A 15127-nucleotide genomic window follows, 5' to 3' on the forward strand; every position below is an offset into this window, starting at 1 on the left:
ATTTTTATTGCTAATGTGCATTGACCGTATTTATTATTATGCTTTGGAATAAAGTACGTAAATATTGTATCCTATTGTTACTTTTGTATTCTTTTAATTAGAGATGCTTTGAATTGCCAATGAAGTAATTTATCATTTTAAAGATGAGATGTAGTTTTGAATTTAGTGTAAGTATTATTGGTTAGAAAATTTTCTTTATGCTTATTAGAATTTAACATTATTTTTACATTTTCATTAATTATACTTTTTAACTGAGGTCTTTTTGCCGTATTTTCAAATATCGTGTAATCAAAGTTCGATTCTCGACGATTTAGGAAGCGCCCACGGGGAACTGTTAGCGAAGTAAGTCCTTCTATATTAATCCTTATACGTATTTAGTAGTCATAATCGACTGTTTCACTGTTTTAAATAATGTGTATTTCTTAGTGACCTGTTGTTTATTTGTTGAGGTCGTGTGGAGCGGTCAAGAATGAGGTAGTTTTAGAAATACATATTTTTCATTTTTTTACCGACGTTTCGACCTTTATTCGGGTCATCTTCAGAGCCTGGGTAAATTATAAAGCATACGTTGATTGGAAAAAATACAATTTACGATGTAACTATAAATTTTGAAAATATAAAATTGTAATTAATTATAATTTTTATCTAAAGTCTTGGTTGAGATGAAAAAGCAAGTGTCACGGAGGGGAACCCTCGAACATTGGCTCAATTATTACTACTAAATGTATATATGGATTACATTAAGCCGAAGGTCGTGGGTTCGAATCGCGCTCGTGACACTAGCTTTTTCATCACATCCAAGATTATTGATAAGAAGTATAATTAATTAAAATAATTAATAGGTCGATTATAACTAGTAAATACATATATGGATTATTTTTATTTATGTAGAAATCGTGAGATGCGGTCTGGTGTGATGTAGGTTTCAGAAAAACATTTTCTTTATCGTGCCAACGTTTCGATTTTTATTGAGATCATCTTCAGGGCCTGGGATTTACAAACATTGTTTATATATTACAATTACGTTTTGGATGTGGATAGGTGAATTTATACAATGTAAAATATATTTTTTTATATTCAAATCAATCCCAGGCCCTGAAGATGATCTCAATAAAGATCGAAACGTTGGCACGATAAAGAAAATGTTTCTGAAACCTACATCACGCCAGACCGCATCTCACGATTTCTACATAAATATCGATTAACGGTCACTAATCACCACACATTATTTTTATTGTTTGTTTTTGCAGAGAATTAATGTGTAAAATTCCACTGCGTACCAACTAGAGACGCAAAGAAAATTTTATATGCAATTATGAGGGAATTAATTTAAGGAAGTATTGTCTGAACATGAACAGTTTGGCGGAATATCTTAGTTTGATGAAGAGATTCTTTATGTAGGAAATAAGTCATTTGTTTTAACGTTCAGGGAAGGGCAGTCTTATGTCAAAGCATTGGCTCCTCTGAGCTTATTGGTCAAGCAAGGGCACGAATGACTTAAAACAATCACTGGTCAAGATTAAACTGCATTTGCTTGAAAGAGATTTATTGCTAACTTTCGATCATGAGGCCAAATTAGTAATTATTCAAGAATGATTGAGATAGCAGACATCTAATCGATATGCACCGGCAAAAGAAGCATCTGCATACAAAAACATCTCCCCTGAACCAATTGCTTTATTCATTTCGTTCAAAGAAATAAGAAAGGCTCCAAAACACTACCCTTAGGAACTCCACTATTCAATTTTAAAAAGATCACTGAACTGGTCGGTAATTTTTACACTTGTCTAGTAATTAAATAGCTCTTAAAAGTGTTAATAGTGTTTTCATTGAAATTAGCCTTTTTTTAAACATTAGTACCAAAGCCTTACTGTAATCCAATTTGGTTTTATGCATGATCTGGTCCCTTTATCTTTCAAATGTAAAGTGTTTAATGCGATTTGCCGTTCCATTCTCAGGTACGGATGTCAAGTTTGGGTTTTCAACCTTATGATCAGGCGGAAAAATCATTGAGGTACTTCATCAAGCAGTTTTTACCTTGCCTTCTTGTACTCCAAATTACATGCTGTATATAGAAACCCGGTTGATCCCTTACTTCTGCACATTAAAACTCCATTTTACAAAGCCTTAAAACTTCCTGGTCACCGTTACACGAAAATTACAGTTCAAGAGATAATACATAAAAATATTTTCTGGTATAAGCACTGGAGTTCTTTGACAGATAGATATCATCCTTCTTTTCGATTCTCTCCAGACAACATTTCTGAATGGATGGCAGAAATCCAGTGCATTCTTTCCAATATAAGGTCTAGCGATAGCAAGAGGTTTTTGGAGCGAACGCTGACAACAGAGAAGATTCTTTTGTACAAGAGACATAACCGAAATTTCGATGTGTTCTGCTTGTCGAACGAGAAACATGGAAGAACACTAAAACTGAGGGATCTCCGCTGGTTCTGTAAAATCCGAGAACTTCTTTTCCTTAACTCCACCCCCTTGATAGGTTGCCAGAGGGATACAAAAATGTGCTCTCTGTGCAATACAAAGGAAAAGGAAACCATCGTGCACTTTTTGGCTATATGTACCATTTTATCCGAGATGCATGCTTCTTACTTGGGTAGTGCTGTGCTCTCGGAAGAAAGCCAAACTTTTAAATGAGTCAAGCCGGCTGCTAATAAAATTCACTCGTCATGCCTGGTTTTACCGTTGGGAACTGATACAAGAGGTCAATTTTTAATTTATTAGATAAAATGTTTAATTAATTAATGGTGTATAAATCTGTCTTGTTCTGTGTTCACCAGATTATTTTATTGTATTTTTATTTATTTTTTAATTAATTATTTTATTTTATTTCATTTTTGGTGTTCTTTTTTCTAATTATGTTATAATATTGTTACATTTTATTGGCTATTTTATGATTTTTTATCAATATTTTATCAGTAATCTCGACTCCACGCAGACGGATAGTCCATTGCTATAAATACTTATGCTTTTTTAAAAGTGTATATTTTGTTATTTATAATAATTGTCAAATAAAGTGTTATTATTATTTTTAGTCAGGGAAGCCCAATAGCAAACTTTCCGTGCCTTTTCATTTTGGAAAAAAGACATCGAGTCAATTTATGACTATAACTCAATTAATTAATATTTTTAGTTGAGATAAAAAAGTCAGTGTCACGAGCGGGATTCGAACCCACGATCTTCTTTACCACTTGAGCTATCGTGACCTCGATCTACTCGGAACACTAACTTCCATCTCAACCCCACCTTTTGAATTTTCACTCCTTTTGAGTTTTTTATTTCAACTAAAAATATTAATTAATTGAATGTATTAATTAGTGGTGGACCACTAAAACTAATGAATTTATAACTATAACATTAAACATCTTCCTGATTTAATTTAAATTAATTTTTATACCTAGCATGTGTAGTGAATGTAGTTATTAGCATGAATTACTTTTTTTTTTATAACTTTCCTTTAAGGAAAGCTAACTTATGGCCTTACGTTAATCATATTAGCCAATGGTTATAATTATGGATGAATTACTTATTAGATTGAACGTGTGGTGTGAAAGGGCCGATTGCGGAATATTGCGTACCCCATCGACGCTCAATTAGGTTAGTTATATGTGTGTAAATGGTAATGAAGGAATATCGAGTACTCTACCACCCCTAATTGAATGAATGTAAATTGCGAAATGTGGGATTGCAGGTGGAATGCAAGAAGCAAACGCTCAACTCCGCACATGTTATGTGCGTACGTACATAAGAGGATATGAGCCCACTACACATCCAAATTAATTTTTATTTTGTTTCCATTTTTCTTACTTTATTTTCGAAATTATCTCGCTTTATTTCTGTTTGTATGTTGTTAAAAAAAACTGTGCAAAAGCTAAAAATGTGAGTTGTACGAGTGAAAAACCAGTTTACAAACAGGCCTAAAAAACACAATAAAAACGTTTATAATTTCATTTCAGATCGAAAAACTTAGCCATTAAAATGTCTCTTTAAATATATCGTATTATTGTTTATTCCATGGGCTTGGGCTTAACCACCAACTTCGGCAGTTTTCGAATAAATTCTCGGTTGACCCTACATCGCATATTTATAAAATAAGTTTTAAAAAAAAATTAAATAAATTGGACGTTTTTTTCTGTTGACTCAGGAAATGAAGACAGTTCAACAGGGACACACAAAAAACCCGATAGTACATCAGAAAAAAAAACATGCATAATTTTACTTGAATATGAAGCTCAGTCAATCATTTTAAAAGAAAACAATGTGAAAAAGCTCAAAGTAAAATATTTTAATATTTTCTTTTTTCTTTTACGAAATCACGAAATCCTTTCTACAAAGCGAGTAATTGAGGGTTGAGACTATTTAAAAGGAAAATATTCAGATCAAACATTTTTTTATTCACTGAAATTCTATTATTTCCTCATCCACAGTTTGATAGTTTTGTTGTATTACTTTACTTTATTTTGTCTTTTTTTACAGTGCACACAATACTTTCGTAATTCTTGCGGATACCGCCATCATCACTGCCGTTTTCCTATCTTAAATTGGGTGGTACCCAAGCATCTAAAATCACGAACATGTCTTGGAAAACACTCAAAGAAGACAAAAACCGAACACTTGTATTGTTTATTTTCCATAATAATTAGGTATAAAGATTAATAGTTGACTAAAACGTAAACCCAATATTAATAACTTATTGTTTACCTTTATTGTGTAAATATTAAAATTGTTAATGAAGGTACACTGTTTTTTAACTTTTGAGTAAAAGATTTATTGTATGACTTATTGTATATTTGTTTATTGTGTTATATATGTCCTATTTCACTAGGTCAGTCAGGTACAAACCTGAGGATTTTTGTTTTAGTGGTTCTTGAAAGACGATTGTTTGTTAATCTGCGTATTTTAACCGTGCTTTTCTTGGCTACCTTGAGTATAACTTCAGACATATAGATCACATTGGAAGTATATGGAGAGATAAAAAATAACCTCTTTTCATAGCAACGCTGATAGTCAACCTGGCATCTGGTCAGTTTATTGGGTTTTTATGACGAAATCAGTTTTCTTTTTTGAAGAATTATAAATTATTAAATTTTGAGATGACGGGTTGTGAAGGAATTTTCTAAGCGTTCTTTTCCGTTCTCGGACTAAATTATTGCATTATGATGACTACCAGGGAACTGGAAACTGCGATTTCGGTTCAGCTTTATTGGGATAGACAGTTTGGCTTCGGATAGAATGTCTCGATTGAATAGCTCAATTAGGCTGCTAGTGTTATTGCTTTGCACATTGATTCTCCTCAAATTCAAGTTATTTCTATACATTGCACAATCTGCCTTGTATAGTTTCCATCTATTCGGGCGTGGATGAAAGGAATTGTTTAGGACTGAGGAGTCAATGAACAAAGTGATGGTTTCAATGTGAACCTAGAAGCGTTTTGCAAGTGAAGGGTGAGTGTAAGATTGGGTTAATGAGACTAAGATCTATGAGAGAAAATGTGCGAACACAAAAACGTGTTGGACTAGAAGTTGTACAATATTTAGGTAGCACGGATCTATGAACCAGGTTTGCCCCCTGTTTGTTGTCCTTATGGCTCACATAAATGGTTATGGGCATCGTATTCCCGTGTATCATTTCAGGTGGTGGTAATAGTAAAAACAAAGCTTTTAGCTTGTCTGATAATGCATTTTAACGGGTGGTATATGGAGCAAATTGTAGCAGGAAGTAGATGGGAAATTCTTATGGCTATTGCTTGCAGGTGGGAGTTAATGACTAATGTTTTGTAAGATATGTCTTTAATTAGTTCACAGACTCCTCCTCCACATGCTATCAGATCACTTATCTAGTCATGTAGAAATATATTGTTATTTTGTAGTTAAAAGTTATCTGTGGGTTGAAGTTGGTTTCTTGTAAGCATGCAATAGTTCAATTTGAGTTAAGAGAGTTTCTTCTATTTATAAGTTGCCACTGCAAGACTATTGGAATTATGTTTATACACATTCGATTTGTGTTTCATGTTTTATTGTTTGCTTGACCGGTTTTTTTCTTGTGGAGTTTTCGGGTTTTTTATGTTTGGCGGAATTGATTCATTTCTCGTAAAGGATTGTGATGCTGGTCTTGTTTTGCGTTGTGGTACATGTGGGAGCTGGAGATTTCAGGTCATTAGTGGGAAGTGGTGAAGATAATGTCCTAGGGTCGAGAGGGTCGAGAGTAAGATCATTTTGTGTTGTGAGGGGATGTTAATTATTGGGGGTGAAAGATTAGATTGGGATGGGGTGCAAGGGGTTTTGGGTAAGTTTCTTTTTCATATTATTTTTCTACAATACTTAGTTCGTTTACTTGGTTATATTTCTAGGCTTGATTTGCTATTGGTAGGAGTAGATTGTGTAGTAGTCGATTTAAGCGGTAAGAAGCGTACTACATCTTGTGAAAACGAGCAATTGTAGCATGTTGTCGATATTTCCCGTTTTTAGATTAAAATTTCGGAGTGTTTGAATGAAATTTTCTCAATTTTACGGATGTTTTCTACTTTTTTCATATGTATAATTTTTGACGTATGCAGGATGTGGACAGTTTATACACTTCGGTTTATTTTCACACTAACACCGTCGTGATTATATGACCCGCATTGTTCTTACAGTATTTACTTGTGTGCCGAAATCTATAGCAAGAAAAACACTGCATTGGATTTGGGATGAAACGGCACACCTTTTCTTGAAGAAAATCAAACATTATTCCGGAATTTTTGCCTTTTGAAATGTTATGATGAGTATTTTAATACCGTTTACTATTTTTCTAATTCCGAACACCTTCACATCTTGTGATCACAGTTCGGTTTCTATTTCAGTCTCAAAAGGAGACGACCAGGTTGGTGCGTCACGGATTTGGACCAAACTTTTCTAATTAAGTAATTCTACACAACAAAATATCGGACACGTATCCGCCACTTCACGTGAATAGTCCATGGTTTCGAAAACAAATTTTGTTTTGAAAGTTGAAATTTACCGTTTTTTATTTCTCCATTCTAATTGCTCAAATCATTTCTTTATGTAGAATGCAATAAAAATACAGGTAAATCAGTCAAAGTTTATCAATAACCAAAAAATTTCTAAAAACCAAATATTTTTCAAGTAAACTAGGACATACATTTTTTTCCGTAAAACTATTCTGAAATTTCGTTTTATCACCTCTAGACACCAAATATATACTTTTTTTTAATGTAAACTTCTCGATTTTTTGAGTCCCTTAAAATTTTTCCCACTGTTAAGAAACCATTCTCGGAAAATCTGATTGAAACGGCTATAATTCAAAACGGCGAAAAGGATTTTAACGTCAAGCATACCATTTTAAAGAGAAAGGTAGTATTTTAACGATATATGAACCATCAAAAGATGTAAAAGATTTCTTAAGGAAATATATAAAATAGGAAAATATTTTTGTCACAAATTAACCTCGATTTGAAATGAAAATAATAGTCTGATTTAATGTTTGACAAGGTTATAAAATGCACTTGACAATTTCTTTGAAACGAATTATAAATCATGACAATCAGCCTCCTTAGAGCTTGCTCTAAGAATAACAGTCACGGTTCGTGGAAAATTATCAGCCAAAATTTAATTTTCATAGATTTCCGCGAAAGTAGGCATCTAAGGATTTTATAACGCTAGAATCATGTCAATGAGATCAATTCAAAGTTCTGACCATTTTTTGACCTAAATTGCTTACAGAATGTTTATTAAAATGTGCAAAACAGCGGTATTTTGTTGATTTATCTTTTCAAATAACACTAAATTAGAATATCCTGCGTCATAAAACATTTTTGTTTTTATCTTAACCTACAATAAAATTAATACATCAAAAATATTTTTTTATATCCCTAAATAACGATTTAAGATCATTTATTGCGACCAAAATGAGATTTTGAAAAACGCTTCATTGATGTGAATTAAACGCTCGGCTAACGGTTTTTGTCATCCTCTGAATTAGAGAGTAGAAAGAGTAAAGTAAAAGAGTACGGGAAAAAAATTAAAAAATAATCTTCGGCTACAAATAAACTATAAATGAAATGTAAATATTGGAAATATGCGGTGTTTAGTGGCCGTTAGTTAATGATTATTCGGAGATGGTGAGATGCGGTCTGGTGTGACGTACGTTTTAGAAAAAAAATTCTTTATCGTGCCAACGTTTCGATCTTTATTGAGATCATCTTCAGGGCTCAAAGTATTTGTTTTCCGTGTAGATGTGTCATTCTTGTATGGGCACTCTCAACACGACAGACAAGAATGACACATCTACACGGAAAACTTTGAGCCCTGAAGATGATCTCAATAAAGATCGAAACGTTGGCACGATAAAGAAAAGGTTTTTCTAAAACCTACATCACACCAGACCGCATCTCACGATCTCCGACTAATCTTAAAATATTGGTAGTCCCATCGCCAAATAAACAAAAATATTAGCTAAATTAAGAGTATTTCTTTCGCTCGCCTTAAATTTTATTTTCCAACCCTTATTAATTCGGTTTACGGATAGTTTCACGACTTTTGAGGGGTTTTGTCTTCCTACTTGACTGTCGATCCATTCAGGATCGTGATAACTATGAAAAGTCATAGGCTCAATTCCATGCATGTGTTATGTAAACGTTATTACACATACAAAGATTTGAGCTTATATAAATCAGTTATCGCTCGGTACCATTCATTCATAAGGCTTTTGAGTTGAGAGTACACTTGGTGAGGTATCGAAACATACAAATAAAAATATACCCTGCCATGTATGTCTTTGGACTGAAGGCAATTAATGCAAATACACATACATTTTAAGTTGGGTTTTAAAGATATTTTTTCAATGATTTAGAAACAGAAATAATAACTTATAATTAAATTAAGTGACATGAAATGGAAAGATGTGTTTATTCAATAATTATTGGATATCAATTTTACATAACTTAGAATAGGCTAAACCCGCACAACGTCTGTGTCATGCCGAACTGTTGGTCCATTTTATTTACTTATAATTTTTTTTAAATTATTTTATTTGTACCCTTACTTACAAGTAGAATTTAGAAACCGTTTTTTCACACGATCATGGCATTAACGCTATTGCCAGCGTTCCAAGTATAATACACATGCCAAGAGAAACCAGCTAATGCTAGCACTCAAGAGAGGTTTTCAGGCCGTTGCCCATTAGGCAACGTGGGTGGGAATGTGCAGACAAGATTCGAGCACTTCGAGCAGTAGGGTAAGGATGACTCGAGAAGTTAGGGTGAAACATTTCGAATCGGGAATGGACCAGTCCGTTTATAAAAAGAATTCATTGTGGATAGTGAGGTTAGTGACATAGTAGGGAGGTTGGACGATTTGCCTGAGGACTTTTGATTGGACGGACTAGATGCGCTAACTGTTGGATGGCTTGGCAGAACCCCGCAGTGCGTTATGTCTAATGTGGTCGTAGTAAAGTCTTGTATAAGGTTAGTTTAGTGTTGATACACGGATTTCGTTCTTACAGGTCATCGTAGCTGTCCTTATCTTCTGTTAACTGTGGTCTCCTAAGCCTTGTGTGGCGATTCCAGATCAGTCTGTTGTCTAGGTATCGTCCTAAGTATTTCACGTGAATGAACATCGGTATGACTTTCTGGAGGGCAAGACTGTTTTAATATCATGAGAGTGCGGCCTATTTTGTTCCGCTACCCCAATTAAGTCGTTTTGTTAAGAATTCTCTTAAGACTATTTATAATGAACACGTTGTAATTGGAAAAGTAGGGGTATTTATGCAATTACTTATTCTCATTTGTCAACAGAAACACCTTAGGTTGGTTAGCAAGTAAATGCCAGAAGTTAATTTGACGTTGATTATTGCAGTTCGATAATATTACATATATCCAACTCTGAAGCAATATTAATGCGGAATTCTTCAGAAAATGGTAGTAAGCAAAGTAGGTCAGAAAATGAACAAAACTTGGATTTGACCGCAATGTCGTGATTCTACTGTTATAAAACACTTAGTTACGGACTTTCTTGCCACAGAAGAAAGCTCAGTCATCGGGTTAAGGAAAATTTTTGCCAAAATCTAATTTTAGTCACAATTAAGTGATCATAAATCGTTATTTAGGGATTAAAAAAATATTATTTTTGGTGTATTAATTTCATTCTTAGTTAAGATAAAAACAAAAATGTTCTATAACGCACAACATTCTAATTTGGTATGATTTAAAAAGGCAAATAAATAAAATAATACTTTTTGTATATTTTAATAAACATTCTGTAAGCAAACTAGCGTTATAAAACCCTTAGATACGGACTCTCTTGCCAGAGAAGAAAACTCAGTTATCCACTTAATGAAGCTTTTTTTAAATCGTTATTTAGAGATTTAAAAAATATTATTTTTGGTGTATTAACTTTCATTGTTGGTTAAGATAAAAAACAAAAATATTCTGTCGCAGAATATTATAATTTGGTATGATTTAAAATAACAAATCAACAAAATAGTGCTTTCTTGCATATTTTAATAAAAATTCTGTAAGCAAAGTAGGTCAGAAAATGGCGAAGAGTTGGATTTGACCTCATTGTAGTGATTCTAGCGTTATTTTCTAGCGTTTTCTGCCGTATTTTTTTCCTGGGAGGACAGCCATTCAAGTAGGAAGTCAAAACCCCTTACGCCGTGAAACTATCCGTAAACCGAGTTAATGAGAGTTGAAGAATAAAGGTTAAGGCCGGAGAAAGAAATACTTTTTAATTTACCTAGTATTTTTGTCTAATTGGCGGAGGGATTACCAATATTTAAATTTCAATTATAATTTATTTTTAACCGAGGATTATTTTTTTAATTTTCTTTATTTTCCCTTATTATTTACTCTACACTTTCTACTCTCTAATTCTACGTTCGCTGGTAGGAAACCGGCGGAGAGAGGGTGACAATAATTGCAGAGGTTTAATTCACATCAATGAAGCGTTTTTAAAAATCTAATTTTAGACGGAATTAAATGATCTTAAATCGTTATTTATTGATTAAAAAAATATTACTTTTGGGGTATTAATTTCATTGTTGGTTAAGATAAAAATACAAATGTTCTATGATTCTTCTTCTAATTTAATACGATTTGAAAAAATAAATCAACAAAATACTGCTGTTTTGCGCGTTTTAAGAAACATTCATATGCAAATTAGGTCAGAAAATGGTCAAAACTTGGATTTGAACTCATTGTCGTGATTCTAGCATTATAAAACACTTATATACCGACGTTCGCAGAAATCGGTGTAAATAAATTATTGACTAATAATTTGGATGATCTTCTGCGTCGCTGACATTCCTAGTGCTAGTTCTAACATCATTTTTCTGAATACCTAGGAAACCGATTTTAAACAAATTGTCAAATCCATTTCATATCTGCATGAAACATTAAAATGGACTATTATTTCTATTAAAAAAAGGTTAATTTCTGACAAAAATAGTTTCTTATTTTATGTATTTTCTCTTAGAAAGCTTTTATTTATTTTTATGGTACATACGTCGTTAAAAAGCTATAGTTTTCATCTTTCAAATGGTCTGTTTGGCATTACAATCCTTTTATCCGTTTTTAAATTTTAGCCGTTTCAGTCAGATATAAAGATAATGAAATTTTTTGGAGTCAAAAAATCGATAAATTTAAATTAAAACAAAAATTTATATTTAAGATTCTCTGTAGGTGCTAAAACGAAATCTCACATTAGTTGAGTTAATTTACTCGAAAATATTTGGTTTTTAGCATTTTTTTATTATTGTTAAACTTTGACAGCTTTTACTATATTTTTATAGCAATCTACATTAAAAAATACTGTAAAATGATATATTCACATAGTTAATTTGAGCAATAGAAGGGCAAAATAGAAATATTAAAACAGACGCTACAAAACAAAATAGTGCTAGGATCACTGCAATGAGGCGAAATCCAGGTTTTGCTACCATTTTCTGACCTATTTTGCTTCAGAATGTTTTAATATCCAATATGCAAAAAAGCTAGATTTTGTTGATTTATTTAAATCATACCCAATTAGAATATTACGAGTCTTATTCTTAGGACATTTTTATTTTTACGTTACTCACGTTAATACACAAAAAATAATATTTTTTTAATCTCTAAATAACGATTTATGATCATTTAATTATACTTGAAATTAAATTTTGAACAACGAGGTTAATTTATAACAAATAATTTTACTAATTTGTATATTATCTTATGGAAGCTACCATTTCTTTCAAATGGTCTGTTTAAATTGAAATCCTTTTAGCCATTTCAATCAGATATTATATTAACAAAATTTTTGGGTGTCGTCGAGTACGCTGAGACTACGTCTACGGAGTCCCTCGAATGCGTATGGGTACGGTGAAGTGCAACTTATAACCTATCCCGTTCCAGCGGCCTTTCGCCTACTCGTGGCGCCACTGTTAGGGTCTCTTAGGAGGCTGAACCAAAAGAGGACCGCAGCCTTCTCGTTTCGTGGCTGTAGGTTGGCGAGGAAGTTGCCTTTTGGAGGATCTCAATGAGATGCCGCCGAAGGGGGGGGTAGATTGTCCTGGCAGAGTTTTTAATGTGGTAACGAGCAGGTGCGATGCATGTGAGGCAAGCGCATATCGAAAAATCGTTATACCTTTTTCTCAATCCAATTCCTGAGACTGTGCAACGGGTGCTCCTAGGAGACTCCAGTAGACCCTTCCCAACCCTTGTTTAAGGGGGCTTTCCAGGTACAAAATAATGGTGCAGCCTTGAGAACGTGACGAACTCGCAAAGCACAAGCTGGCTCGGGTTTCCTGGCGCGCATGGTCGCTTTAAGCAGCCTCTGCATGCATTTGGAAGACAGGACCAAGGAAGCGTATAGCGTGCGAGGATGATGAGACTACACTAACCTAGTCCCTCGAGATGCGTTAAGGGAGTGGCTGACATGAGAGCTGGCCGCGAACGGCGGGTGCTGTAGCAGAGGCACACGCGGGTTAGGGTACCAGATCCTGTATAAATATATATTTTTAATGTATATACGGATGGGGGAGGGTGCATAACCATCTGTACTGCTCGGCAGCGTATTTTCGTTCCAAGTACAAGCCCAGCTGCATGGGTAAGTACTCGCAGTGGCTGAGTGGTGAGACCCCTGGCGGGTACCTAGAGAAGAGGCTGTGTTTCATACGTGGCCGTGGACCGTAGTACTTGCACATGACCTCCGAATTACCTCCCGACCTCGTGGAAATCAGATGGATCGGGTTGCCGGAAAGCGTATAGCCAGTGAGTAGCTATGACTAGCTGCCGGCGACCCTCGAATGCGTGAGGAATTGTGGACGGGGGGCGGGTGCTTGTCGGTGGCGGCCGTCAGAGCTGCCTTTACCGTAGGTATGGTCTCCTCTAGGGGGTGGTTAGAGATTCCACTAAAATCGAAACCGTGGCCGGAGCGTTTTTGGAGGTTTCGACGCTAGCGGAGCCCCTACACCCAGAGAGATAGAGTTGTCGTCTCAATCTAGGGAGTGCGTGGGAGACTTGGCCGATGCATTTCGTATTGTTTCGCATTCGTATGTATCCCTTTAAGCGCGGTACTGGTTAAGTGCACAACGTTAACTCACCCCCTCGGAAGGGCAAGCGGGAGAAGTCGACATGTCGGCAGTTTGCTGTAGGATTATGTGGGCTTCTACACCGACCTCACGGAAGCAGCAGATTTTCCGAGCGCAGGGGTGAGTCGCTCCTTGAGAATCTAAAACGTTTGATAAGGCCAGGTGCGCAAGCTAAAGAACTCAATGTTACATGACACTGCGACCCCAGTGGGAACGTATATCAATACAGTTTTTAAAGAACAATGACTAACTGACCCATAGTGGTCGAAGGCCATTTAATAATAACAAAAAAAGAACAATGAAGAAAAAAAGAAATAGGAAAATATTCATTTTTTAAGTGTAAAGATGCCGAAAATTTTGTACTGTGCATTTTCAGTTAGGGCCGTAATCAAGTATTTTCTACACCATTTTTGGAATAAAAAAATCGATAAATTTAAATTAAAACAAAAATTTATATTTAAGATTCTCTGCAGGTGTTAAAATTAAATCTCATTTTAGTTGAGTTACTTAATTTAGTTGAAAAATATTTGGTTTTTAGAAATTTTTTGGTTATTGATCAACTTTGATTGCTTTAACTATATTTTTATTGCAATATACATAAAGAAATGAGATATTTACATAATTGATTTGAGCAATAGAACGGTAAAATAAAAATATTTCAATAAAAGGACTTTACAAAATAACGCTAAAATCACTGCGATGAAGTAACACCAAAAATAATGTTTTTTAAATATCTAAATAACGATTTATGATCATTTAATTATGCCTGAAATCAGAGTTTGAAAAATGAGGTTAATTTATGACAAATAATTTGTATATTTTCTTATAGAAGCTACGGCCCTTTTCTTTCAAATGTTCTGTTTGACGTTGTAATCAGATATGAGAACAAAAATTTTTTTTTTTGGGGGGTCAAAAAATCGATAAATTTAAATTCAAACAAAAATATATATTTAAGGTGCTCTAGAGGTGCTAAAACGAAATCTCATACTGGTTTTACGTACTTAATTTACTTGAAAAGGTTTGGTTTGTAAACATTTTTTGATTATTGATAAACTTTGATTGCTTTTATTATATTTTTATTGCAATCTACTTAATAAAAATAAAAAACGTTGATTATTCAGAAATCGTGAGATGCGGTCTGGTGTGATGTAGGTTTCAGAAAAACAATTTCTTTATCAGGTCAACGTTTCTATCTTTATTGAGATCATCTTCAGGGACTGGGATTTACAAACATTGTTTAAATTTAACAAATACATGTAGAATGTGGAAAAAAGTGAATTTATACAATGCAAAAAATATATTTTTTATATTCAATCACGTACGTACGCTCTGCGTAGAACGCGCAGAAAACAAACAATTTTTGTGAGTAGAAATACTTTCATTGAATATAAAAAATATATTCTACATTGTATAAATTCTCTTTTTTCCACATCTTACATGTATTTGTTAACTTTAAACAACGTAATTCCCAGACCCTGAAGATGATCTCAATAAAGATCGAAACGTTGGCACGATAAAGAAAATGTTTTTCTGAAACCTACAT

General features: G+C 34.0%; 1 protein-coding gene across 3 annotated transcripts in view; it reads right to left on the minus strand.

Moving 5' to 3' along the window:
• The window catches only part of LOC106666468 (RNA-binding protein 42), a 51273-nt gene that overhangs the window by 23520 nt on the left and 12626 nt on the right, over window positions 1-15127 (minus strand). The window lies entirely within an intron of this gene.

This window comes from Cimex lectularius, unplaced genomic scaffold (genome assembly GCF_000648675.2).
Source record: "Cimex lectularius strain Harlan isolate CLEC.00 unplaced genomic scaffold, Clec_2.1 scaffold285, whole genome shotgun sequence".
Taxonomy (NCBI): domain Eukaryota; kingdom Metazoa; phylum Arthropoda; class Insecta; order Hemiptera; family Cimicidae; genus Cimex; species Cimex lectularius.